The sequence below is a fragment of the Chenopodium album genome, chromosome 14 (assembly GCF_948465745.1).
Source record: "Chenopodium album chromosome 14, dcCheAlbu1.1, whole genome shotgun sequence".
NCBI lineage: Eukaryota > Viridiplantae > Streptophyta > Magnoliopsida > Caryophyllales > Amaranthaceae > Chenopodium > Chenopodium album.
In genome coordinates, this window is record NC_137847.1 from 25,716,754 (window position 1) to 25,731,672 (window position 14,919).

General features: G+C 37.6%; 1 long non-coding RNA gene and 1 other non-coding gene across 3 annotated transcripts; both read right to left on the reverse strand.

The window, feature by feature from the left end:
- Positions 1 to 3,314: 3,314 nt before the first annotated feature.
- Positions 3,315 to 3,420, reverse strand: LOC145580373 (small nucleolar RNA R71). The gene has a single exon (XR_014099432.1). It is a non-coding gene; the product is annotated as a small nucleolar RNA R71 (small nucleolar RNA).
- Positions 3,421 to 8,971: 5,551 nt separating this feature from the next.
- On the reverse strand, positions 8,972 to 14,029 carry LOC145579105 (uncharacterized). 2 transcript variants are annotated; one of them, XR_014099025.1, is made up of 5 exons: positions 13,893 to 14,029; positions 13,512 to 13,690; positions 12,619 to 12,677; positions 12,034 to 12,550; positions 8,972 to 9,463 (listed from the first exon to the last, which is right to left on the reverse strand). It is a non-coding gene; the product is annotated as an uncharacterized LOC145579105 (long non-coding RNA). The 2 variants fall into 2 exon arrangements; XR_014099026.1 differs by lacking the exon at positions 8,972 to 9,463 and having other exon boundaries at positions 11,963 to 12,550.
- Between the last annotated feature and the right edge of the window lie 890 nt (positions 14,030 to 14,919).

Consider the following 14,919-nt stretch of genomic DNA (forward strand, 5'->3'; position numbering starts at 1 on the left):
ACTTTTTCAATACACACACATACAAAAGAAACAGAATCATCAATGAATTTCAGGTATCATATATAATGCAAAGCTAATTTATAAGGCATATTTTAATGAGTTTAAGGTAAAGGAGTATCATAATTCATATACCTAACGAAATAATACCCAAGCATAACATGTATAGTGGATGGTCTCTGTTATTCCCAACACACGCCATGTTGCCTTCAAAAGCTCCAAAATCTCTTCCACTTCCTATATTTTAGATGGGTTATATAAATAGAAATGTTTTCAAAAATATATGCACTATACGAGCCAATTTAAAAGATCAAACCAAAAAGGGATATGAAAAGGCTGACTCATGACTTCATGAGAACCCTAAATATATCAACCTTCAGCAAACTAAATGGTAATAAAGTGACATGCTTTAAAAGGCTAGGGAGGCTTACTGCCTACATCTATCATAGATGAATTATCCTAAAAAATGAATTCAATTAATTATCTGCAGATTTATTCCATTTAACTCAAAGTATCTACTTGAGTATGGTTGTATACATCCAAACCTCCATAAAAGTAACTTAACCCCAAAGTTGTTTCTAATTAACCACTAATGTGATACACAGCAACTCATGATTGAGCACAGGGTAAATTTAAATGAGAATCATTTGTGAAGCTGATAAGTTAAATGCACGATTCTGAGACTTCTTAGTATATCATCATGAAATAAAAATTAGAAGGAATACCAAATGTTTGTTTTCAATTCCCAGCATCCCCATAATTTCCTTTATTTATTTTTGAGGACGGGAATTATGAATACTGACCTCTGTAAGCTTTCCTTCATCCAGAATATCAAAGATACTAAGTAGCAACTTCTCATACAGTCAAACATTAAGGTGATAGCCATCAGCCTAATGACAAATTTCACCGGTTAAGTCACCACAATCTGTCCTGTCTGTAAGAGTATTAGCAACATCCTTAAGAGATTTTAAAGACCTTTATTTTAATCACATTTTCCAAGACAGAAATTCAATAATCAATTGATGAGTGACATTTATGGCACTCATTTAGTCCCTTTTTGGATGAATTCTATTTCATTTTATCACTCTTTTCTTTAGTTTTTCCTAGTTTTATTCTTGTTTTCTTCATTTTTATGCTTTTTGTAGTTAGTTTCTCTATTTTATGTATTTTCTAGTTTACTTGCTATTTTTTCCCTTTTACTTGCTTTTTATCCTTTGTTTGTAGGTGGTGATTGATTGTCCAAGAATTCCCGAGCTTCCTCTCTATGATCTTTCATTGTTTTCATGCCTAAAGCTTGTGCAAGAAGTTTCAAGTCTAAGGTGGATCCAAGGGGCATGCTTCAAGGCCTTGTATTTGCCTTTCTCATGGCTTATACTCTTCAAGAAATTCAAAAAAGTTTCTGCCTACCTTGTCCTCCATCATCATCATCTAGGATGTGTGCACCACTTGAGCTAGGACAAAGAGAAGAAGGGGGAAAGACCCAGCTAGGTGCGGGCGCACCCAGGGAGTGTGCGGCCGCACACCTGGTGCGTGCGGGCGCACCAATCTGGGTGTGTTCCCGTGCGCGCCACTCTCTCTCCTCCAAGCGCCCGCACCGACGTGGGTCTATTTTTGGGCGTCAATACCGACCTCCTCTTTGTATATATAGTTATTTCTTTCTATTTTTGAGAGAGTTTTTTTGGAGAGATTGGATTTCATATAGTTAGTTTTTGATTAGAATTTTAGAGAGAGAAACTCAAGGATTGAAGAGAGAGAAACTCATGGTTTTTGGTGATTGTTCAAGAATTCTTCATTGTAATTGATCTTTAGATCAAAGTTTTGTAAGGATCTTCTTCTTGATTTCAATACAAGTTTGATTCTAGTTGATTTCATTTGTTTTCCATGTTATTGTTGATTGATTGAAGTTTTATTGATTTTTTGATTGATTGTTGTTTTGATCTTTGATTTCAATTATGTTGATGATGAAATTGATGATTAGTGTAGTTTTGATCTTGATTTCCATGGCTAGTGAGTAGTTTTCTAGCTAGGGAAATGGTGAAGCATGTTTGAGTGATGGATTAGAGTAATTTGGGGATAATTGATGGAGTTGATGATATGATTAAATTTGGTTGATAATTCATGTGCATGTGTGTGATTGATTGAAGTTTGGCCATCTTTGATTATTGCACTAGATTGCATTGTGAGCTTGCTATGATACGGACCATTGATTAGTAACTTGCAATTTCACGATTGAGGTGCTTTGTGACGTTCCCTATGTAGTGTTTAGAGTAGTTGACGCTAGTTAGACCTCTAGGTGAACTAACTTGGTATGCTCTTTTGGATACATGATTGATCTTCCTTCATATCACTTGACTTAGTCGGTTTGACCTCTCAAATTACCATTTTCCATAACAATTACATGTGGATCCATTGCCCTAGTGTCTTTTAGATTGATTTCATACAAGTTCTTGCATCATTTAGCCCTAGCTCTAGTTTCCTTCATAAACCCCTTTATTTGACTTCGGAATAGCTTGACTTAGGCATTGTGCATTCGACCTCCATTCCCTTGGGTTCGACCTTGACTTACCACTACACTTAATAGGGGTTTGTTGAGTTACAAATTTTGTTTGATTGGGTGGGGTGGTAGCCCAACGACCTACCGTTCTTCATCCCATCAAAATGGCGCCGTTGTCGGGGAATGGTGCTTTGAGTGCATGTTGTTGTTGAGTCTATTTCACTTTATTTGCAAAATACAAAAAGATTTTACACTTTAGGCTACACTTGTAGCCGTGCTACTTATATTTTCTTTGAGTTTTGTATGCATAGGTCCCGAGATCGTTCATTTGTTCCCTTTGATCCGGAGATTGAAAGAACTCTCTCAAGGAGGAGAGTAGCAAACAAGACATTGGATTATAGTTCCTCAAGCGAAGAAGAGATTGAACAAGAGCAAGTCATGGGAGAACAACCAAGAGTTGCCTTGAAAGAATTGGAAGTGCCCGGTGCATATAGGTTCGAGAGCGACATAGCTCCACCTACAACACCGGCAAACGATTTTGAAATTAGGCCGGCAATGATCACCCTAATTGAGAGGAGACAATATAGTAGGGCAAAGAACGAGAGCCCATTGAACCATCTTAAGGAGTTTGAAAAATATTGTAACACAATCAAGGTTAATGGAGTGTCTCAAGAATTTATCCGCCTTAAGTTGTTCCCTTTCTCCCTCATAGGAAGGTCTTTGGAATGGCTAGACAAAGAGGTGAAGCCCAATTCATTGAGAACGTGGGATGATGTCACTAAAGCTTTCTTGTCCCGTTTTTATCCTCAAAAGAAAACGGCGGAGGCAAGGGCTTTAATTCAAGGGTTCAAGCAAAAACCAAATGAGAGTCTTTATGAAGCATGGGAAAGATTCAAGGAGTACTAAAGAGAATGTCCTCACCACGGAATTCCAACATATCAATTGATCCAAATCTTCTATGGTGGTTTGAGTCCTCAAGGCAAGGCATGTCTTGATGGAGGGGCCGGTGGTCCAATCATGAACAAAACCGAAGAAGAAGTTGTGGACATAATAGAGGATGTGGTGACTTACTATAGAGATTGGCAAGATGGGGAAAGAGATTCTTCAAGCAAGAAATCTTCGTAGTACTCGGTGCACCATCTCAATGCCATCAACAATCTTTCCTCTCAAATGACAAACTTGGGAAAGGAGATGACGGCAATCAAGGCCAAGTTGGAAAGTGTTTCTTCCTCTTCTCAAGCTTCAAATCTTCCCTCCCAAATTAAGGGGAGAGGTACTTCTTCTAACTCTCAAACTCCTTCTACTTCACATAATATGCCAATGGGATGTTTGTTTTGTGATGTATGTGGATCATATGACCATGATTCTAGAAATTGCAACAATGAATGTGTTGATGAATTTGACAACAATGAGTGTGAGCATGTGAATTTTGTGTCAAACAACAATGTCCAAAGGTTTGATAATCAAAGAGGCCAATGGAATAGGAATTACCAAAACCAAGGCAATTTTGACAGTTATAATCATGGTGGTGGTTATAGGAACCAAGGGAATCAAGGTTCTCGTAGTAACCATAACCAAGGTTATAGTGGCCAAAATCAAAGCCAAAATTATGGTAATCAAAACCAAGGTTATGGAAATCATAACCAAGGTAATGGTAACCATAGTCAAGGTGGTGGTAACCATAATCAAGGTTATGGTCAAAATCAAAATAGGGGTAATTGGAACAATCAAGGAAGGGGAAATTTTCAAAACAATGCTCAAAGAGGTCCCCCTCCCGGATTTGTTTCAAAGACTCAAGGTGAAAATTCCTATTCACAACCTTCTTCTCCTAGGACCACTTTGGAGGAATTGATTGATAATCAAACCAAGATCATTAACACCTATATGGCGGTTAGTGATAAGAAATTCAATGAGATGATGACTCACAATAAGATGCTTGAGACTCAAATAACCCAATTAGCAAGCACTATTAAGGATTATGCTAGTCCTTCATCTTTGCCTTCCCAAGGTGTTGAACCAAAGAAACCCGTGTACTCTATTGCCACTAGTGGAGGAAATGACTTTAGTGAGGGAGTTTCTTGTTCAAAAGAGGGAGAAGATGAGAGTGGTGCTATGGAGAATGAAGATGAGAGGGTTGAGTCTAAGGAAATTTATTGTGAGGTTGAGGAAAAAGAAGAAAGTGTTGTTGAAAAGATTAGTGAGGTAGAGAGATTTCCCGATCTACCATACCCCCAAAAATACTTGAGATTCAAAATGGATGAGCAATTTGGGAAGTTCCTTGAAGTTCTTAAGGAAGTCCATGATTCCACACCCTCTACCGAGCCAATTCCCGATATGTCTAAGTACTCCAAGTTTCTTAAGAAGATACTAGAGGAGAAGGAAAATTTTGATGAGGGTAGTTCGGTGGAAGGAGGGAAGTGTTTTAGTGCTCTTGTCCATGGTGAGCTTCCGGAGAAAATGGAAGATCCGGGGAATTTTTCAATCCCTTGACAAATCAAAAAGATGGTTTTTGAGAGTGCTTTGTGTGACCTAGGGGCTAGTGTGAGTATTATGCCCTTTTCGGTTTTCAAGAGGCTGGATCTAGGTGAGCCTCAACCATCTAATATAACACTTCAATTGGCCGATCGCTCTATTAAGCTTCCTAAGGGGAGAATTGATGATATCCCTCTAAAGATTGGAGAGTTTGTCTTTCCCGTGGATTTTGTTGTTTTGGAGATTGAGGAAGATGAGCATATTCCAATCATTCTAGGGAGACCTTTCTTAGCCACCTCGGGAGCCTTAATAGATGTGAAGGGAGGCCGAATCACTTTGAGATGTGGAAAATTAGAAGAAAGTTTTAAGTTGAAGCCAATGCATGAGTCCTTATCTTGTGTGCAAGATATAGCATGTGCTAGTCTTTCTCGTTCCATTGATGATGTGTGCATGGTTGATTCTTCTACTAACAATACTTTTGAGATTGTCGATGATGTTTGTGCAAGTTTTAATGATGTTAGTGAAGAAGAAATTGTAATTCCAAAGCTAAGGGATGAAAAAGAAATTGAGATTCCAAATTGGTTCAAGCTTAATTCTCAAGATGAAGAGACAGCTTCCATGGTTAAGGATGTTGAAGTCAAGCCGAAGAAAAAAGCCCGTGACTCGAAAAAATCAAGAAAACGAAAGAAATTGAGAAAAGAGAAGGAAGAATTTGAAAAGAATTTTGTGAAGGTTTCATTAAGCAACGATGAGAAGTTGCCAAAATTGAAGAAGATTTTGCTCCATCAACTACCTTGAAGAAGGTGGTGTTCTTTAACCCTCCATGATTTGGAGGAAGGGTCGAGCTTAGGACCTTAAGCAAGCGCTTCCCGGGAGGCAACCCGGAGTTTCTAACTTTTCCTTTTGATTTTTGAATTTTCTTATTTTTGGTTTCTTTTATTACTTTTGACTTTTCTTTCACTTTTCTACTTGATTGAATTTTTAGGATGACTTTTGCGGGATTGGAATTCTACAAGAATGCATGGTGAATAGAAGGTGTTCGTGGCACAAACTATATTTTGTTCGATTCTAATCGAAATTTGAGGTAAAAAGGGTAAGAATTTTAGAGAGGTAAGATAGAAAATCCATGTTTTAAAAGTTGGAGGAATTTGATACTTAGTGAATTTTTGTGGTGAACACATGAATTTTCAACTTTGAGGTCTTTGAAAATGATTTTAGCTACTGCCTATGTTGTTCCTCATCACCATCATGATTCATGTGCGCACCCAAATAGGCAGTAAGTATCAAAAATATGAGAAAAAGGAAGATTTGGAGACGCACAGGGGTGTGCGGCCGCACACGAGGCTTGTGCGGGCGCACAGCCTTCGTGTGCGGGCGCACACCAGTTTTGTGCGGTCGCACATAGCTGGACGTGCAATATATCTTCTTCCTCCTCCTTCTTCCCTTCATTTCATCACTTCCCCTTATCTTCCTCACGCATAACCCTCCTCCAAACCCTCTTATGCGCACCTCTAACCCCCTTATTCACCATCAAAAATCTCTCAAATCCTCACTAAAATCACTCCATTTCCACTCAAAATCACTCACAAACCTTCCTACACTCAAAATTCCTCACAAATTGACCCAAATTTCACTCACTCTCTCTCCTACTCTTGTTGGCCGAAAATTGGGGCTTTTGTAAGGAGTCGAAATTGCTTGCTCTAAGTTGGTTAATCTTGCTTCTTTTATGGTATAATCACTAATCCTTGCTTTAATTTTGCCAAATATATCATAATTTTGCATAGATTGAAAAATTGTATGAGCATGAATAGTGTAGTATTGGTTTTGTGATTTTTGATGCTTGATCTTGATATTGGTTGTGATTTGGTGATGTTTACTGATTGATTTTGCATAACATTGTATTGTTTGTTGATTTTGTAGTGATTCTCATCATTTTTGGTTGATATCTTGTGAGTTGGATTTTTGGAATATGGGTAGTATGTTGTGATTGTTGGTATTGGTCTTGTGGTTGTTCTTGAATTGTTGAAAGGAGTTTTTCTTGGATTATTGGTGTTGTTGATTGGTTTGGAATTGGTTTTGATTGAAAGGAAGTGTGAAATTGGAGTTTGGTGATTTTGGTAGTAAGAGGTGAATTTGGGTGTGGTATTCTTGGTTCATTGGTTTTGCTCATTGTTCACTGTTGGTGACCTTTCTTAAACTCTTAAACATGTCTAAATACTTCAAGAAACTCACCAAGAAAAGAAAAACCGATGTTAGCATCGATGAGCCTCGCCCAAGTACCTCCTCAAGGCCGAGTACATCTTCTAGGCCAAGTACTTCCAACCCCTCTTCCTCTCAAACACGACCTCCAACCTCTCTACCCAAAAAGAAAAATTTCACCGACAAACAAAAGACCTTCTACCAACAGTTGAAGGAAGAGAGAACCCTCAAACAAACCCGCCATTATTTCCAACCCGACATGGTAAAATTGGGGATTGATGATGATGTGCAGTCGTTGCTCTTAAACCTTCGGTTGGGTTCTTTCATCACCGATGCCTATCGCACCTACAAGGAGCCTACATTGGAATTCTTGGCTACCTTGGAGCTTGTACCCGTAGGAGGGGTATATCGGGTGCGATTCCAATTGTTCAACCATATCTTCGATCATTCCTTGGAAGAGTTCAACGCGGCATTGGACTTTGATCCCCATGGGGATATTTTGAACGTTGAACCCTATATCTTCCCGGAGTACGATCACAACTCATGGTGGGAAGACATCTCGGGTGGTAACGAGTTTATCACCAACAAGGCTAAGATTTCATCGGTGTACCAACCTTGCCTTAGGGTTGTGCACCGTCTTTTGGGCTATGTGGTGTTCCCTAAACAAGAGTTGGGGAAATTAAGCAAGTTGGAGCTCAAGGTCTTGTGGTTGTCTACCCGCCCGGAGTATGTGGGCCGGTTGAACTTGGGGTATATCTTTGCCCAATATTGTGTAGACCTTCGTGGCCGGAGTTCGGGAGAGATCCCATGCGGGGGCATGGTGACTAGGCTCTTAACTCACCTTCGTCTTGATGCATATCTCCCATTTTGTAAGGAGATTGGGGATAGCAACTCCTTCTACCTTGACATGCAACAATTGGGTCAAATCCAATTCATCTCCAAGAGCTATAGTGAAGGGAGATATGAATGGCTAAGGGGCAATGAGCATTGGTGCTATTTGCCTAACCCCGGCTTGACTTCTTTGGCCCGGATCGCCAACAATGTGTGGCATGTCCCCAAGTCCTTTCGGCATCCTAACTTCGACTCCGATGAGGATGAGGAAGATGATGAAGAAGAACAACAACAACAACAACAATTTCCACAACAACAAGCTCCTCAAGAACAAGAACAAGGGCAACATGCTTATGCCAATGCCGATTTGAGGGCTCTTAGTGAGCAAATGAGTGGATTGAAAATCCACGTGGATGACATGTATGATCAAGACTTTGGGGCTATCTATGAACAACTAAGAGGTATTCAAGAAATGCATCAAGGTATGTTTGCTCAACAACAACTAATTTATGATGCGGAAGTTAACCGTGGGAACATTACTCCCCCGGTTAACTATCCGTATTTCTCGCCCCAACAAGGTCCTCTACCTTCGTATGGGCATCCATATTGGTCGGGGCCTTCCAACCCCGATACTGAGCGTCGCTACTATCCGGATGAGCACGGTAACTATGATTACAAGGCTCCGGGTGGTAGTGACTATCAAAATAACCTTCTGGATTATTCTAAAAGATTAAAATCAATCCTAATAAATTTAGGAATATTAATTAATGGGCCCTTCACTAGATCGTTGGGCCATAAAACCATTTCAGGCCCAATTTAGTATTTTGGCCATAATTTCCTCATTATTCATCGGAATTGAGCTTATAATATATCGTTGGAATGCTCTTTCCGAGCCCAACCCAAATTCACTCTTAAAAGACCCTTATCATGGACCAAACTAAATTGTACTTGATATTTTCAATAAATAAGGTACATTCTTTAAAACAGAAAGAGTTATTTTCAATAAAAACAACTGCATCACAAGACTTTTCACACTTTTACCTCGCTCGAATAATCAAATGACGTGAAAGGTACTCATTACTGGGTTTGGTTTTGGGGAGACACAATTAGGTGTCTACACATACCCTTATACCATTTTACCCCTCTTATTTCACAATATATACACCTTTCCAAACTCTCTCTCTCTCTCTCTCTCTCTCTCTCTCTCTCTCTCTTACTTTTTGTTACACCCACCCAACTTTTTCAATACACACACATACAAAAGAAACAGAATCATCAATGAATTTCAGGTATCATATATAATGCAAAGCTAATTTATAAGGCATATTTTAATGAGTTTAAGGTAAAGGAGTATCATAATTCATATACCTAACGAAATAATACCCAAGCATAACATGTATAGTGGATGGTCTCTGTTATTCCCAACACACGCCATGTTGCCTTCAAAAGCTCCAGAATCTCTTCCACTTCCTATATTTTAGATGGGTTATATAAATAGAAATGTTTTCAAAAATATATGCACTATACGAGCCAATTTAAAAGATCAAACCAAAAAGGGATATGAAAAGGCTGACTCATGACTTCATGAGAACCCTAAATATATCAACCTTCAGCAAACTAAATGGTAATAAAGTGACATGCTTTAAAAGGCTAGGGAGGCTTACTGCCTACATCTATCATAGATGAATTATCCTAAAAAATGAATTCAATTAATTATCTGCAGATTTATTCCATTTAACTCAAAGTATCTACTTGAGTATGGTTGTATACATCCAAACCTCCATAAAAGTAACTTAACCCCAAAGTTGTTTCTAATTAACCACTAATGTGATACACAGCAACTCATGATTGAGCACAGGGTAAATTTAAATGAGAATCATTTGTGAAGCTGATAAGTTAAATGCACGATTCTGAGACTTCTTAGTATATCATCATGAAATAAAAATTAGAAGGAATACCAAATGTTTGTTTTCAATTCCCAGCATCCCCATAATTTCCTTTATTTATTTTTGAGGACGGGAATTATGAATACTGACCTCTGTAAGCTTTCCTTCATCCAGAATATCAAAGATACTAAGTAGCAACTTCTCATACAGTCAAACATTAAGGTGATAGCCATCAGCCTAATGACAAATTTCACCGGTTAAGTCACCACAATCTGTCCTGTCTGTAAGAGTATTAGCAACATCCTTAAGAGATTTTAAAGACCTTTATTTTAATCACATTTTCCAAGACAGAAATTCAATAATCAATTGATGAGTGACATTTATGGCACTCATTTGGTCCCTTTTTGGATGAATTCTATTTCATTTTATCACTCTTTTCTTTAGTTTTTCCTAGTTTTATTCTTGTTTTCTTCATTTTTATGCTTTTTGTAGTTAGTTTCTCTATTTTATGTATTTTCTAGTTTACTTGCTATTTTTTCCCTTTTACTTGCTTTTTATCCTTTGTTTGTAGGTGGTGATTGATTGTCCAAGAATTCCCGAGCTTCCTCTCTATGATCTTTCATTGTTTTCATGCCTAAAGCTTGTGCAAGAAGTTTCAAGTCTAAGGTGGATCCAAGGGGCATGCTTCAAGGCCTTGTATATGCCTTTCTCATGGCTTATACTCTTCAAGAAATTCAAAAAAGTTTCTGCCTACCTTGTCCTCCATCATCATCATCTAGGATGTGTGCACCACTTGAGCTAGGACAAAGAGAAGAAGGGGGAAAGACCCAGCTAGGTGCGGGCGCACCCAAGGAGTGTGCGGTCGCACACCTGGTGCGTGCGGGCGCACCAATCTGGGTGTGTTCCCGTGCGCGCCACTCTCTCTCCTCCAAGCGCCCGCACCGACGTGGGTCTATTTTTGGGCGTCAATACCGACCTCCTCTTTGTATATATAGTTATTTCTTTCTATTTTTGAGAGAGTTTTTTTGGAGAGATTGGATTTCATATAGTTAGTTTTTGATTAGAATTTTAGAGAGAGAAACTCAAGGATTGAAGAGAGAGAAACTCATGGTTTTTGGTGATTGTTCAAGAATTCTTCATTGTAATTGATCTTTAGATCAAAGTTTTGTAAGGATCTTCTTCTTGATTTCAATACAAGTTTGATTCTAGTTGATTTCATTTGTTTTCCATGTTATTGTTGATTGATTGAAGTTTTATTGATTTTTTGATTGATTGTTGTTTTGATCTTTGATTTCAATTATGTTGATGATGAAATTGATGATTAGTGTAGTTTTGATCTTGATTTCCATGGCTAGTGAGTAGTTTTCTAGCTAGGGAAATGGTGAAGCATGTTTGAGTGATGGATTAGAGTAATTTGGGGATAATTGATGGAGTTGATGATATGATTAAATTTGGTTGATAATTCATGTGCATGTGTGTGATTGATTGAAGTTTGGCCATCTTTGATTATTGCACTAGATTGCATTGTGAGCTTGCTATGATACGGACCATTGATTAGTAACTTGCAATTTCACGATTGAGGTGCTTTGTGACGTTCCCTATGTAGTGTTTAGAGTAGTTGACGCTAGTTAGACCTCTAGGTGAACTAACTTGGTATGCTCTTTTGGATACATGATTGATCTTCCTTCATATCACTTGACTTAGTCGGTTTGACCTCTCAAATTACCATTTTCCATAACAATTACATGTGGATCCATTGCCCTAGTGTCTTTTAGATTGATTTCATACAAGTTCTTGCATCATTTAGCCCTAGCTCTAGTTTCCTTCATAAACCCCTTTATTTGACTTCGGAATAGCTTGACTTAGGCATTGTGCATTCGACCTCCATTCCCTTGGGTTCGACCTTGACTTACCACTACACTTAATAGGGGTTTGTTGAGTTACAAATTTTGTTTGATTGGGTGGGGTGGTAGCCCAACGACCTACCGTTCTTCATCCCATCATCAATATCTCATACCATATTTTGGTAAATTCAACAATCACCCATCTATATTAATTTGTTTTAATCAAGACAATAAATAAATGGATAGAGAAGAGGAAAGTGATGGCATTATAAATTAATAATCAATCACAAGAATACATAACTCATATTACCTACAAATACATAGTCATGCGTTCCAGCTTACTGTATTTTCCCCTGATAGAAGGCCTTTCCCCACGTTTCCGACCGGTAACGAGGGAAGAAAGTGCTTCCATGGCAATCTCATAAGAACGTGAACGGGAAAATTCCCAAGAGCATTCCTCAATTACTTCATTCCTTGTTAGGTTTTCTACAACATCCGTTGATATCGTTCCAGATATGAGACCTCAGACAGAAGCTAGAGTAAGTTAGAAACCATAGAGTAACATATGTCACAATACACATATGGATCTAACAAAGCCATATATTAATCTATCACCTCAAAACCAAATTTCTTTTTCAGGAAGCCAGGGGATCGCGCCACAAGAACTGCTCAGCTGTAGAAGGAAACTCAACCCCATCAAAACCCTCACCTTCACCATTACTATAAACAAAAGTAGCCTCTTCATATTCCAAAGTTTTGAGGGTCTTCAATCCAGCACCATAAGTGCACCACTATTATTTCAGCTCAGCAAACACTCTTGGAGCAACCTGCATTCCCACAAAATAAGTTTCAAATGAAGATGAAAGCTACTAGCTTGATATGTTTTAACCATTACCTATCATAAACACTCAAGAATGCTCCACAAATATCACAGACACGTAGCTTCTGATCAGTCTGCCAAAACACAAAACAAAGGATCAGGACATTGCATAGTTAATACAATTTTTTATATAAATAATAATAAAGATATTTTAAGGAAAAAAAAAAGTAATGCAAACATAATAATGGTAAAATTGAAATGGTATAGACCACAGTACCAAAGAAAAGGAATCTCATATACCAGACATCATAATGATTAGAAAAATGGATTATAGTGATCATGTTGTTTAACATTACGTAGTATTTGATTTATTTCAAATAACTTGGGATGAGAAAGAAAACAAGGACCTGCAATCTGACATTGTTCTATAAGCCAACATACACGAATCCCAAATCAAAAATTGATTACTCCATCTGTATGTTACTATGTCAGCATGCCTATAAGATATCCATGGTTGCTTTAAAGTACATATGAATACTCTTTATTCTAAAATTATAAGGACACCTCGATACTAAACCATCTAGCAGACACATGGTGCAAATATAGGAACAACAGCAAATAACAATTAGAAAAACAACTACAGTTACAAAATTTGTCTTACTAAAGAATATGTAAATGCAGACTTTCTATAATAGCAAATAACCTGCAAGTTTGTTATTGAAGTTCAAAATTGAGCCAAACCATTTACCCACCAGCCATTGGATTAAGAGGGAATCAGACAATCAGTTACCCATTCCAATATTGAAGAAAAGAAGAAAACAGAATATAATTTTGATAATTATAGAGAGGAGTCGGCAATTGGAAACTAAATAGCAAGATTGTGCTATAACCACACCCCATCAAAATCAATTACCATATCACAAAGAGGCTTGAGAGCCCTTAAGAAGCTAAATGATAAAGCTTTGAACCTGAGTCAGAGGAAGAGGCGGAGAACGTTGATAGGATTAATTTTTGAGCCAAGCCTACCCTTTTCGAGCTCAGAGTGAAACTGATGAGCCTCAAAACCCAAGCATGGATCGGGCTCATGGGCTCGATTCGAAAAATACAACTCATCAGCAACCAAAATTGACATAATTATCAAATTAGTCTGGAAAATCACAAACAAAATTACAACAGTCGCTCGTTATAAATTCTCATAATTTCAGTAACTTATAGCCAATAATTCAGTAACCCACCTAAGAAGAACCCTAATTTGACTAAATTGACAATTAAATAAACGATAGAGTGAAATTAAACCCTAGATGGTGAAAATTATATAAGGTTATTGAAAAAAAGAAAAAACATTATACCTCATAAACTGATTCAATGGAAAAGAGAAAACTCAAAGTAGGCTTCAATGGAGAACACAGAGTGCGCTTCAATGGAGGAGAGAGAGAAACAGAGAAGGTGAATTGTAGAAGTGAAAAGCTGAAAGGGGAGAAAATGAAAAAAGTGAAAACCATATGCAATGCATTACTGTGTTTTTCTGTTTTTTGGTTTTTTATTTTTTAAAAGTATATAATATATCACGTAATAAATCAAAAATTATTTAAATTTATTGAAATTATGATAATTTTGAAAACCGACAATAGAAAAGTGGAAACACTTTTTTCTTGTTTTCTGTTTTTGGTTTTCAAAAAAATAGGAAACTGAGAACTATAAATGATGCCAAACAAACCTTTAGGAGTAAGATGGTACACATGGTGTTGTTTGCTCCCATCTCATCATACACGTGTGGTACACATGTAAAAAAATGTTGAGGGCAAATTAGGGAACACACTATTCATAAGGAAATCCAAAGGAAATTTTAGGGGTAGTGTGGGGAGGACACTATTCATAAGAAGTCGCTTCTATTTTGTATCTTGGTGCTTTTATAGGTTTAGGGATTAGGGATGTATGCTTAATTATATATGAATGATATGTTAGATGTATGTTTAGGATTTCGAATGTTGCAATGATTAATTAAGTTCACTTAAATCAAACCAACATAGAAACCCTAGGTACCTAAAATATTGAGTCAAATTTTCCATTCCAAAATAACACTTACTGAACTAATGAGAATAGTGATGGGCTATGCCAAAGTGAGGCATCACTACTTTCCTAGGAACGTAAGATATACCGGGTATAGAAGTTGATTTTGGTTAAACCCAACGATATCAGTAAGGAGTCCTTAGATATCGTGGCAATGGAGATAAACGTCATAAACCATTAGATGCGACGTCTTATCCAATCAAGAATAGCTTAGAACTATTAGCAAGGGAATTGCTTACCTTAAAATATTTAGTGTTAAGACAAGCCAAAGCATGCTTAATCACAACCTAATTTTTGGGATCTTGG